Source organism: Pholcus phalangioides, unplaced genomic scaffold (genome assembly GCF_987345545.1).
Source record: "Pholcus phalangioides strain wild (caught in Gottingen) unplaced genomic scaffold, Ppha-v1.0 ptg000027l_1, whole genome shotgun sequence".
Classification (NCBI taxonomy): Eukaryota; Metazoa; Arthropoda; class Arachnida; order Araneae; family Pholcidae; genus Pholcus; species Pholcus phalangioides.
The window spans coordinates 4,055,614-4,068,812 of NW_028301617.1; the positions used below are offsets into that span (position 1 = coordinate 4,055,614).

Consider the following 13,199-nt stretch of genomic DNA (forward strand, 5'->3'; position numbering starts at 1 on the left):
CTACCCTCACGACTCTGCATAGTACCCACAAAGGGTGGGGTTGACCAACGCCCACTAGAAAATTTTCTAGTAGGTGCTGGGTTGACAGAGCTCCAGCCCTGGGCCCCCACGAGTGGACAATTATCTTTTTTTTTCAGGTTATAAATTCACTACAAAAGGGACCATGAAAAGCCTCTGCTAGAGGTTGTGGGGGGGTAGCATGCAATAATTTCTGTCATAGGGAGTGAACAATTTCGGATAATTGACGCTCTTTTGGAATGAACTGCGAGGCGTAAGCCAACACCTACTAGACAATTTTCAGTTTCTAGTGGGTGTTGCGTAAGCACGATCGAACTTCGGGAGGGAAGGGGGGGGGGGCAAATCCTCCAGCGAAAAATTTTAAGTTAATAAATCATCACACAGGCATTTTGAATTTACAAAAATTCAGTTAGCCTACCTACAATGTGAAATATTTTTCGATATTGTAATTTTTTTTTTACAGTAATATTAGCTGAACTGTAAAATACATATTTTACTAACCTGCTGACATTTTTCGGAAATCTATTTAGATGAGCTTCTTCGGACTTGGAATTTCTCTCGCCATCCTAGGAAGCCGCAATAATTCAACATTTACTATCATGATGAAATAGAGAAGAATGAACTCGAAGGAAATGGTGTAGAGACACGAAAACAAATAAATTTAACCCAGAGAAGAACCTTTTGATAAATTAATTAAGAATTATTGATTAAGAATACCGATTTTAAAATGAAATGAGACGGGGAAAAAAGAGCTACGTGACTGGGAAGAGCAATAAAAAAAAAATGGCGGCTGCCTCGCTGAAAAATTTGTTTACAACTGTAGTTCGTACGCTTACCGTTTCAATTTCTGTGGCGCGCCAGTTTGCATAAGGCCTCTCCATTGAAGTGACAACGCTTATCTTTAATACAGCTTTGGAGCTGACAATCTAGGTCAAAGCTGTATTAAAGATCTCGAGCCGCTTTGATCCAGATGCTGCCGCTGCATGGCCTTTAATCACACGGCCCTCTTTTATAAGGGCCGCGTGGTCTGTGCCTTCTGCTCAGGGCCGCATGATACCAAAAAATGTAAGGACAAAGGCGATAGAACAAAACTCCGGTGCATAGGTGGAGATTGACTTGGAAGTCTCGGGGGGGCACGATGACGACGATGTCAGCTCATATATACATTACATCAGTCGACTCCACCTGTGACGCTGGGGGGGGGGCACTGTGCCCCCCACGCCCCCAGTATCTCCACCCATGCTCCAGTGCGGTCCCCACACAGCCACCTTGGTTGGTTGCCCAAGGCACCCAAATTCACACAAACAGGAAAAGGGCAGGGGATCATCAACCCCCTTCTCCCCCTACATCTCCGCCCCCCATCTGAAGAGGACTCCCCCCCCCCCTGCCGGGTAGTGTAACCCCAGTTGAGAACACATCCCACGAAGCCACACAGCCCCTAAACGAAGGGGATGAAAATTTTGATTTAGGGACTGAAACTATAACAATTCGTCCAACCCGGTCCCAAGAGCCAGTGGCTGGGCCGCAATCAAACCTAACAACAAAAAAGGACACTATTCACAAAGAAGACCTGAACAGGGTCTAGCAGCAAAAATTACACAATCAAAGTCACCCTGGTGCACCCCCCCCCCCCCCACATGGCCCATAGCAAGAAATTAATTCCCACAACGGAATTAAAAGAAAAACTTGACACAATGGACAAAGCAGGCAGCTAAAGCAGCTCTTAATTATTACTTAATAAGAACTGACGAAATAGACTCGGATGAGGAGGTCTACGAGGACGCCCTGGAGGCACAGCCCCCTCCTGAGACTCCACTCACAAATGAGCTCCCCACGTCAAACAATATGGCCAAGGAGGTGCAAACTGGACCCGCACAAAACAATGAAACCCAGCCAAATCCTGACTCTGGAAAAGGCAACCTCTGTTGCTAAGAAAGAGCGCTTGAACAATGTCTTCAATCGCTTTGCTTCCCAAATTAAAAAGCATGTGAATGAATTTTTATTCATTGTATCTGAAGTTCAAATTCTCCATTCGCCAGTTCATTCGCTCACTCACTCGCCCAACCACTCTTCCACTCACTCCCTCCCTCACTCAGCCTCCCACGGATTCAATAGCTTGCTTGCCCACTCGCTCGCTCACCCACTGATTATTTCATTCGCTCAAGGGCTCATTAGCTCGCTCGAACACTCCCTCAATCACTCAACTGCACACAGAGTAAATAGCTTTCACGGCTACTCACTCGTACCCTCACCCATCCGCATACGATCTCAGTAGCTCGCTCGCCCACACAACCTCCAACTTACTCACTCACTCAACCACTCGATCCCTCACTCACACGCTGACGGACTCAGTAGATCGCTCACCCACTCACGCATTCACACGCGCATTCACTCGCTCACTCACTCACCCATTCACACTCACCAACCCACTCACGAACTCAGTAGATCACTCGCCCATTCCCTCGCACCCAAACTCACCCGCTGACGGACTCAGCAGCGCTCACTCCTGAATTTCTCACCCACTCGCACGTTCAATCACTCTCTCACTCATTCGCTTACTCACCCACTGACGGTCTCAATCGCTCGCTCGCCCACTCACTCGCTCCATCAATCACCCGCTCATGAAATCAGTAGCTCGCCCGCTCAACCATTCGCCAGTTCATTCGCCCTCTCACGGTTTCAATAGCTCGCTTGCCCATTCGCTCGCTCAACCACTGACTATTTCATTCGTTCAAGGGCTCACTAGCTATTCAAAATCCGAATCGACATTTAGTCTTTGGGTCAGAAAAATGCGAATCGACATTTAGTCTTTGGGTCAGAAAAATGCGAATCGACATTTAGTCTTTGGTTCATAAAAATCCGAACCGACATTTAGTCTTTGGGTCATAAAAAACCGAATCGACATATACGGCCGTATTCACCGTCCAGGTTCCGAACGCGATCCAGGTTCTATACCGCGTTTCACCTCAAAATTGGTATTCACCACCCCTGAATCGAAATCCACGGACCAGCTTTTCGAGCCTGAAACTGAACCTCCGATATCGGCGATCCAGCAGGGTGGATTGGCCGACTGCTTCTGGAGGAGTCAAATGAGTCGTGTGTCGCGCGTTTCACCGTTCTTCTCGATATTTAAGCCAGGTTTTTCTAGAAATAGGTGTTTTTCATCGCGTGAACCGAAATATATAATTTTGCGACGCCACTTGCAACGCGAATCACCCAGCGCGAAACGCTATTCACTCACCAGTAAGAAAACCAGTATGACTGTTTTCCTACAAAACGCAATACTGCCTTACGTCGGGCGTTATTAGCGGAATGCTTCTAGAGGAGTCAAATGCGTCGTCCGTCGCGTGTTTCTTCGATCTTGTGTTCATTTTTGTTGTTTTCTTTCCGTTCTCTTCGAACCGGAGCATGCAGACGACAGAGTAGGTGATGCCAAGGCTATGTGCTATATAGCTGCCTTTAGCTGATGCGCCACGCCAGGAAAACACAAACTCGTAGCGTGATTATGTAACATGTTTCTGCCGGCGCGAAATAGTCTAATGCGGTTCACGCTGCGCAACAAACCTATTCCTAGGAAAACCCGGCTTAACGTCATAAAAATCCGAATCGACGTTTCACGATTATTCTCATAAACATTCGAATCGACGTTTCATCTGTGAGTCATATAAATCCGAATCGACGTTTCACATTTACGGCCGTATTCACCAACACAGTTTCAACTGCAATCGCAGGTTAAACGATCGGCGATCGACACGGATTGGTTAAAATCCTTAATTTAACCAATCCGTTTCGATCTTCAATCTTTCCACCTGCGATTGCAGTTGAAACTGTGTTGGTGAATACCGCCGTTAAGGTCATAAAAATCCGAATTGACGTTTTACGTTTAACGTCATACAAATCCGAATCGACGTTTCACGATTATTGTCATAAACGTTCGAATCGACGTTTCACGATTATTGTCATAAACGTTCGAATCGACGTTTCACGATTATTGTCATAAACGTTCGAATCGACGTTTCACGATTATTGTCATAAACGTTCGAATCGACGTTTCACGATTATTGTCATAAACGTTCGAATCGACGTTTCATCTGTGGGTCATATAAATCCGAATCGACATTTCATCCATGGGTCATAAAAATCCGAATCAATGTTTCCCATTCAATGTCATAAAAATCCGAATTGACGTTTCATCTGTGGGTCATATAAATCCGAATTGACGTTTCATCTGTGGGTCATATAAATCCGAATCGATGTTTCATCTTTTAGTCATATAAATCCGAATCGACATTTCATCTGTGGGTCATAAAAATCCGAATCGACATTTCATCTGTGGGTCATATAAATCCGAATCGACATTTCATCTGTGGGTGATATAAATCCGAATCTACATTTCACCTTTGGGTGATACGATGACGTGTTGTCTCGTCACACTATACGTTGAATGGATCCCTCTCCATCTCATCCGCTATTAATTATTTCTGCCTCCGTTAATGCCGTCGACATTCCCATGTTCACGCGGGAATCCTATTTAGGCGATTACATGGAGATTTATGATCCTCTCCCATTCAATCAGGATCCACGGAATAGTAAGTGTTTCGTCTTCAAAGAGGGTACAAATCAAGGATTTTCTGTGTAAATTTATTTTATTCCAACATGTGTGAAACCGTACGGCAGAAAATAGTGATTTTTTATATACAATGTAATGCAATAGAAAATTTTAAATGAATCAACTGGCGATGTTTTTGGCTAATACGAATACCGAATCAGAAACAACAATAGGCGAATTTCCCAACAATATATCTGGAAGAAGCAGAGAAGAAAGGAGAAAAAATTAATAATATTGAGAAAAAAAGCGCATAAAAATATGTTTGTCATCGCTAGAGCCCGGAAGTCCAGGCAAAATGCCGTTTTTTGCCTATTTTCGAACTTTTCTTGGCAAAAAATGCCTTTTCTGAACTTTTCCTACCATAAATGAATATTTTCTAGCTTTTTTTTTGGGCAAAAATGCCTTTTCTGAACTTTTCCTATCATAAATGCCTATTTTCTAGCTTTTTTGGCAGAAATGCTTTTTCTCAACTTTTCCTACCATAGATGCCTATTTTCAAGCTTTTTTTTTGTCAAAAATGCCTTTTCTGAACTTTTCCTACCATAAATGCCTATTTTCAAGCTTTTTTTTGGCAAAAATGTCTTTCTCAACTTTTCCTACACATAAATGCCTATTCTGAACTTTTCCTACCATAAATGCCTCTTTTCTAGCTTTTTTGGCAAAAATGCCTTTTCTCAACTTTTCCCACCACAAATGCCTATTTATCAAAGAGGGTGAACAGAACATGGTGACTACCATAAATGCCTATTTATGGTAGTCATCATGGGTTTTCAAGTACACTGCTGGCCACCCAAATTGCAACACCAAGAAAGACAAGAGATATCGCAACAATATTTATTTTGTAGATAACATGTTGACCAAGCATCAAATGATTAAATTTATAGACTTCTGTGAAGTGTGGTTCCTGCCAAAATCAGTAGCCAGAGTAGCCGCCATTGTTGGAGATCACCGCTGCCACACGCCTCGGCATTGATTCAAAGAGACTTTGGATGTGTTCTTGTGGTACAGCAGACCAAGCAGCTTCCACGCGTTGCCAAAGTTGATCTGGTGTGGCAGCTGGGGATGTAATCTGGCTCAATCGTTGAGCAACCATGGACCACATGTTTTCTATCGGCGAAAGATCCGGAGAGCGAGCTGGCCAGGGAAGCAATTCAATCTGGCGATTGACGAAGAAACTTTGGACAATGCGTGCCACGTGTGGTCGCGCATTATCCTGTTGAAATATGGCTGTGGGCAAGCCCTGAAGGTAAGGAAGGACAACTGGCTCCAACACCAATATCTCTACCTAAGTAGAGAAACTAAGACGGAGAAGACGAGAGCTCAGTGCTAGGTAGTTCGCACCAACTAACAACGGCAAACGAAAGGCTTGAATAATGTTTTTCTCTCCCCTCTTTCTATACTCTAAAATTTGGCACCCTGTAAGACGACGGACTGGGGTAGAAATATGATTCTAGTTTGGTTTGATTGCACTGCCGTAAGAAAGATCTAGGTAAGAAAACAGTCAGACTTTTGCAACAGGGAGGCACACTAACATAGAATATATATTTCGATGCCATTTTAAATGGCCTTTGAAAATAAAAGTAAAATTGGAAAAAAATGTGTGCCATTTTTATGTTATAATTTTTGAAGAAACGAACACTGTTCTAGGATTCTTGCCATATTGATAAGTAATCGTGAATAATCTTCCTAGATGTCACTGTATGGTTTGTTCTGTGAGTGCGCGCCATCTATAATAAATTGTTGGAAATTTTTTTTTAATTACTTTAAACATTTAAATTGAACTTTTTTACAGAATTTTGGAAAATTTCAAATGAAAAAATCAAATGCTAAATTTTTTTACTTCAAACTATATATAAAATTGTTAGTTGACTGTTATTAAGGGTAATATATTTCAGATAATAATGAGTACATAAATTTTATAACTTTTTATCACCCCATTCTCAATAGGTTAGATGATGCTCCGGCTTTAACATGAGCTTTTGCTGTCGGAGATAATTTCTCCCATTAATTTTTAAGTTATTGTGGTGACGTTGATCGGCACATTATATTGATAGAGTTAATGACAATGTTATTAACTACTACTCAATGCGAACAACCTTCCTCTCTCTATCCAACTGATATTAATAGAGTTAAAAACATTATTAAGCATTTCACACAAAAAGAAAGTCCCTGGCTATGATAACATCAATAGCCTTGCGATAAAATCCCTTCTGGACAATGTGATCAAACATCTTCAAAAAACTTTTAGAGCTCCAATACTTTCCGCCAAAGCGCTTGCAGAGAGCCTCTTCAAGCGCTTTGCTTTCCGCTTTATTGGAAAAAGGCAGTGGTGAAGGTAATCCCGAAACCAGGCCAAGACCTTCAGTTGGCGACAAATTGGCGCCCGATCTCGCTCCTTAGCTCTCTTGGCAAGCTATTTGAGCGTATCATTGCCATCAGAATTGATAAAATTCTGAGAGGACAACAAGATAATCCGTCCAGAACAACGCGGCTTCCGCAGAGGCCATTCTACTTGCACTCAACTTCTCCGGGTAACGAAATATTTGCAAGAAGCCCTAATTAATAAGGATACTGCTGCAATAGTCTTTCTTGACATTCTAAAAAGTTTCGACAATATTTGGCATCATGGACTTTTGCATAAGCTGATTTGTATGGATATGCCGTACAGCATAATTAAATTCGTGAAAAGTTATCTGGAAGGTCGAACCAAGGTTGAAATATACTATATGCTTCCATAGCTTAGATGGTAGAGCACTCGTCCGGCAAGCGAGAGACCGGGGTTCGAGTCCCCGTGGGGGCAATGATGAATTTTCTTCCTTGTAATCTTCATCTCCACAAATAACCAATGAATCTGGTATTGACAAGTGGAGAGGACATTTCTATATGCAGAAGAACAATATATGGCCGTAGGTTGATTCTCACACTACTTACCGTCACTATTAGCTACGCTTTTTCTGCCTCAAACTGACTCTTTCAAAAATGACACGTGACAAAATTTCAAAGCCTTATAACTCACTTGATATTCGTCTGATCCAAAAACGGAAACACTTTTGTGAATTAGTTTTCACAAGGAATCCCGTGTGTAATTATTGGGCGGTAGATATAGTTATCCTGTATATACTCCTTAAGTACTTTGTCCTTGCGCTTGGATCAATCGCTTGATGTTCATTAAACAAGTAAGAATTCGGTAGAATATCTTTATGTGCCAGCAACATTAAACAAACTTTTGGACATTTAATTTGGCCCCATTTGCTAAATTCCCGTATTCTACTTCTTCCATCAGTTCCTGGAGGTTGCTAAGAGCCTTAGAAGCTCTCCTATCTACACATCATTGGGACATCGTCAGAATACGAAGAAAGAATTAATTCCTATATGCACCTGCAGGTAATCTATAATACAGGGGTCCAGTTTACATCTTTTTTCACATAGGGCTGGTAAAAATTTCCTATCACATCAATGAAAACACACCTTGGATCTGACGACATATTTTTTGTCGTAAATTTTGTATATTCATCGGTTATGACTAGGGTCGTCAATGAACCGTATACGAAATATGCCATAATTTTCCCCTTTCCAGATTTTATGAAAAAATGTATTGACATTAACTAAATGGCAGGAAAACCAGTTTATAACAAGAGTCTTGTAGTGCCATCTATATATTGAATTACATCATAGGAAAGTTTACGAACTGCAGCATTTTATTTAGAAGACAAGAAGTACCAAAGCCATTCAATTTTCTCAAAATAATGAATAAAATTGAACAAACAAATTAATTAAAAATTGCAGAATCAGTCTGTTTTGTAAAATTCAACTTTGAAATAAATTTATTTTATATATATATATATATATTTTTTTATTTTTTTTTTTTTTTTTGAAGCCTCACAATTGTCTCCAGATGGAAAGTGCTTTGCTTACCAAATTAAAATGTATTAAAGTATGCAAATCAATTCTAATTCATTGTATCTGAATGAGAAATTGATACCTGAAAATCTATGAAAATTTATTCGAAAACTAGTAGATATATACATTTTCTTTAAATTTTAATGATATTTTTGTGTTCATTATAACGGTTTTCCCCTTCGAAGTTGACGTTACAGTACTATACAATTTATTTGGGGGGGGGGGGAAGAATCCACTCTCTAATATGGGAGAGACGAACAGAAGGACCAAAAAAAGAGAAAAGGTCGTCTGCTCTTTCTCTCTCTCTCTGGTGGCGGGAAATTCTAAGCCCTTTGATTGGTGGATTGGTGTTGCTTCTAATCCGGGGATTTTGAAACTTTATGCATACCGAAGAGCGAGAGGAGGGAGGGAAGAGATGGAGAAAGTCACGTGGGGGGGGGGAGGGACTCGGCTCAACATAAAAAACATTTCATGAAACATTAAAATCATTTGAGAATTTTTTTTAAATTTCTGCAAATTAATGACAGAGAAAATGTAAAACCTATGCATTTACGTGCAACACTTTTTTTTTATTTCCCTCTTCATGTTAATGTTATTTAAATGGGGCGGGAATTGCGGAAAATATATTCTACGCATTTCGTTTGAAATTAAATTTTTTTGTCACTCTTTTTTCACAAATTTGTTCGTGGGGCCCCTTTTGCAAGATTTTCATCCGTGGCTCCCTGTAATATCCTAGGTCCCGCCCCGGTTGAGAACCACTGCTATACAGGACGCATACCAAACAGGGGGGTATGGTATTTTACTGGCGAACCGTTGGTCATATGGAGGTATAACTTCCAGTAAGGAAAGGTTCCCAAATAACGTGTATAGTAAGTACTCGGACAGATAGAACCGCCCACAACCACGGACTGATGCAGAGAGAAAATTACTTCCGTTACTTCAAAAGAGGCAAGGCTCAGATATTGCCATTCATGTTTTAAGGAGGGTTTTGTATATAGTTGCAATAAAAAAAATTAACTTTTCATTAGGACACCCTCTGCTCAATAACCCAATTATAAAGTTGTTGCCCTGTCTCTCCTGATGCCAACTCAGAAAATTCTACGTTACGTTCGCAAGTGCAATACTCACGCAAGGCGTGTACAATTGTACACGTGTCTGAAACGCATTGTAAGGGAAAATACCCGGCGCTTCCCGGGTTTTCTTCAATTACTGGGAGGATTGGAAAAGTGACAAACCATTATAAAGGAATAAACTGTTATAATGGGGCAGCATTAAAGATGTGACAAACCATTGTAGAGGCATATATGCATGTTTGAAATGCATTGTTAGGGAACCACGGTAACCAAAGCAAACATTCTGAAAGTGACTGTTGGGGCCCATTATTTATTGTTGCCCGAATCAACGGTTCGATGAATTGATTCTGCGCTGTAATATATACGAATACAACGCCACAACAGGCAAATTGCCCAACGAGGTGGCTGAGTTAAGAACATCATGGATCCCCGAGCCATTTTTTGGAGGCCCTACCTACTACTACTACACCACACATGCGCCCCGCCCACACCCCCCCCCGGAACCCCCCAACAAATCGGTACATACGGGAATGTGCGTGTACGTGTAGTGAAACCTGACGTGAAGTTTTGTTGTTTCTCTGTAATGCTTGTTATGTGTAATGCTGCCATCTGCCACTAGTTTTTCTAACTATGAGTGAAGTGTTATGATTGAATGATTTATTGTTGTAGGACTGTTGCTCTCTGTGGCGAGACTTTTTTAACGGGGAGATCGGCTCGCATTTGCGCCTCGAAGTTGGGAACCACAGAAAACCAACTTCAGCCGACCACCGCTGTGGGGTTCGAACCCGGATCCTCGCATCGCGAGTCCGTCACTATAACCACTCGACCACCACAGCGGCGTGAATTGACGTCATGACGAATTTGTACCGCGACAAATTGACCGGCTACGGGAATGAGCAAATAAGTCCTCAAGTGATTATTTTGTAAGGCGGTACCGCACCTAAATGGTTAATGCCATCTTTGAATAGATGTTGAAAAGATGATCTGTTCACATTTCAACTCGTTCATATTTACGTTAATTTTTGTCCAGCTTTTGCAAACAATTATTTTGTGTATTTATTTTTAAAATATTATTCTGAACCGTTCAGAATAAGATAGGGGAAGACATATTTTGCTTTATTCGCATCTAACAGCGCAAAAGATTTCCAGATAAAACCAGGGTAAAACCCCGAATTTTCAATTTCCGTAGTTTTGGGCATCCTACGGCGAGTTCGTCAACTGGAAATATATTTTGATGACAATAACATACCAGTTTTTCTAACGAGGAGCAATATTTAGCAATAGTCGAAACCAAGTGGCTATCTACGGTATATTCAGTAAAATTTTCAAATTCGAATTAGCTTCGTTGTAATGAACATGAAAACTGCATAAATGAAGTCGGGACAATAAAATTTACGTGAAAGCACGAGAATGTCCCGTAACATACGGAACATGTGGTCACCCTACTGATAATATGCTGTGAAATTTGGACAACCACACGGTTGTCATAAGTGGCTTTAAATACATTTATTGCAATTTTAAAATTAATTTTCCAATTAATACTACTATGCTGTTATAGTAAGGATGACCATACGTCTTGTATTTCTCGGAACATCCCGTATTTTCACGTAATTTTGGCCATCCTGTGACTTTTTGGAAGATGTGCCTTTTTTTTCTACGAAATCTCAATCAACTTTTATTCTTCATTTTGAAATCACAAGTATTACAACTTTCTCTTCCCAACTCATAAACCATAATACGATAATTACGACTATCAAATAGGAATCTCACGTATGGCCCATGATACACATGCTACTAAATTCGCAATTCTACTAATTTCCACGAATTTGAATGACTAATTAATTAACTAATTATGATTTTAATTAGCATCGGGATCGTTGTGATTGATAAACGACAATCTCTCAAATTTATAATAATTATAACAATTGCAATTTTACTAATTTTAACGAATTTAAATGACTAATTAGCTAACTAATTAGGATCGTAATTAGCATCAGGAACGATGGGATTAATTAATGACAATATTTCGAATTTATGAAAGTTGGATGTAAATCGCATCACTAATTTTCACGAGTTTGAATGAGTAATTAGTTAATTATGATTTTAATTAGCGTCAGGATCGTTGTGATTAAAGAATGTTAAGATTTAAAAATTTATAAAAAATCAGAAAACTCACAGCATTTACCAAAGTGCGTGGTCAAAGTCCGAAATGTATTTGTTTACAAGCGTTTTCCGGCGTTTTACCGTAACATATATCTATATAATTATATATAATATTAATATACATATATATATATATAAATAATTAATTAATAAATATATATATATGTAAAATTATCGGAACAAGCTACAGTAAAGACATGGTTATGTTGATATTGTCTTAATACAGCGCCATCTGTGATTCATTATATTAAAAAAAGTGTGAAATATATATATATAATGTATGTAGTATGTATGCATGCATGTATATGTATATATATATATATATAATATAAATATATATAAATAAACTTTAACGTTGAGACACTGCAACTGCAACAAGTTGCGGTGTGACAGCTCCGGCCCTTTTTGTGGTTGACTTGACTTGACTTTATTATCCAGGATTTTCAGCATCTAAGGCTATTCCTGAAAGTTATAAGTGATAAGAAATACGCATGCCATTTCCCATTATAATTTTTCGGAAATACGGCTCAAGATTTGCAATGCCAACTGTCACAAAATTGGTGATTACGTCATAACTTTGCACAGTCATTGCTGAAATTCCAAAAAATTACGGAGTGCTGGGGAAATGAAGGGCTACATTAAATGAGTGTAGTTTGTGGGGTGGGGTGGGGGGGGGGGATTTTGAGTAATACCAACATCTCTGTGAAATCCGATTCCAAATTTGATAATATTCCCGGACGGAATTTGAGTAATATTTCTTTTAATTGTATTCTAAGTGTTCTGGAACTTTGTCCAGGTCACTCATGTGATCTGTAAATATGTCATCACTCACTCGCTCTCATTTACTTACTTGTTCACTCATACGGTCAATCACATGGTCATTCGCTTGATCACTTACTTGGTCACTCATACCGTCAACCACTCACTCATATACTTGGTCACTCATATGGTCAGTCACTCGTTACTCATACGTCAAACGTTTCGCCACTCATATGGTCAATCACTCACTTGGTCACTCATACGGTAAATTATTCAATCACTATCACTTAGATTACTCGTACATTCAGTTACTCTGTCACTCATATGGTCAATCACTGATCTGTAAATGTTCTTTGCGTCATTTAAGTGATCTGTAAATGTGCTTAGCCTCTAAACGCCACCTAAAATTTCATTTGGCCCGGGGCCCCCATGATGCTCTGAAGACGGCCCTGCCGGGGTCTGTCCTTGATTTTTTAACGGAAAAAGAGTAAACTCGGCCGGCCTGTTCCACATGATTCCGGGCCTTTGGCACACAGATTTTTTGGGCTAATTTTTGGGGTCTTCTCGTAATGATGGTGAATTGGGTGAATTTAAGCTGCTCCGCGTTGAGAAGCACTAATGGTATCACAAAGGTATCAAATCTACGCGCAGAATGATTAATAGTACGAGGTGCAATA

The 13,199-nt window shown here is 40.1% G+C and overlaps 1 non-coding gene across 1 annotated transcript; it reads left to right on the forward strand.

The window, feature by feature from the left end:
- Window positions 1–7,355: 7,355 nt before the first annotated feature.
- TRNAA-GGC (transfer RNA alanine (anticodon GGC)) lies at window positions 7,356–7,427 on the forward strand. Its single transcript has one exon. It is a non-coding gene; the product is annotated as a tRNA-Ala (tRNA).
- Window positions 7,428–13,199: the final 5,772 nt, after the last annotated feature.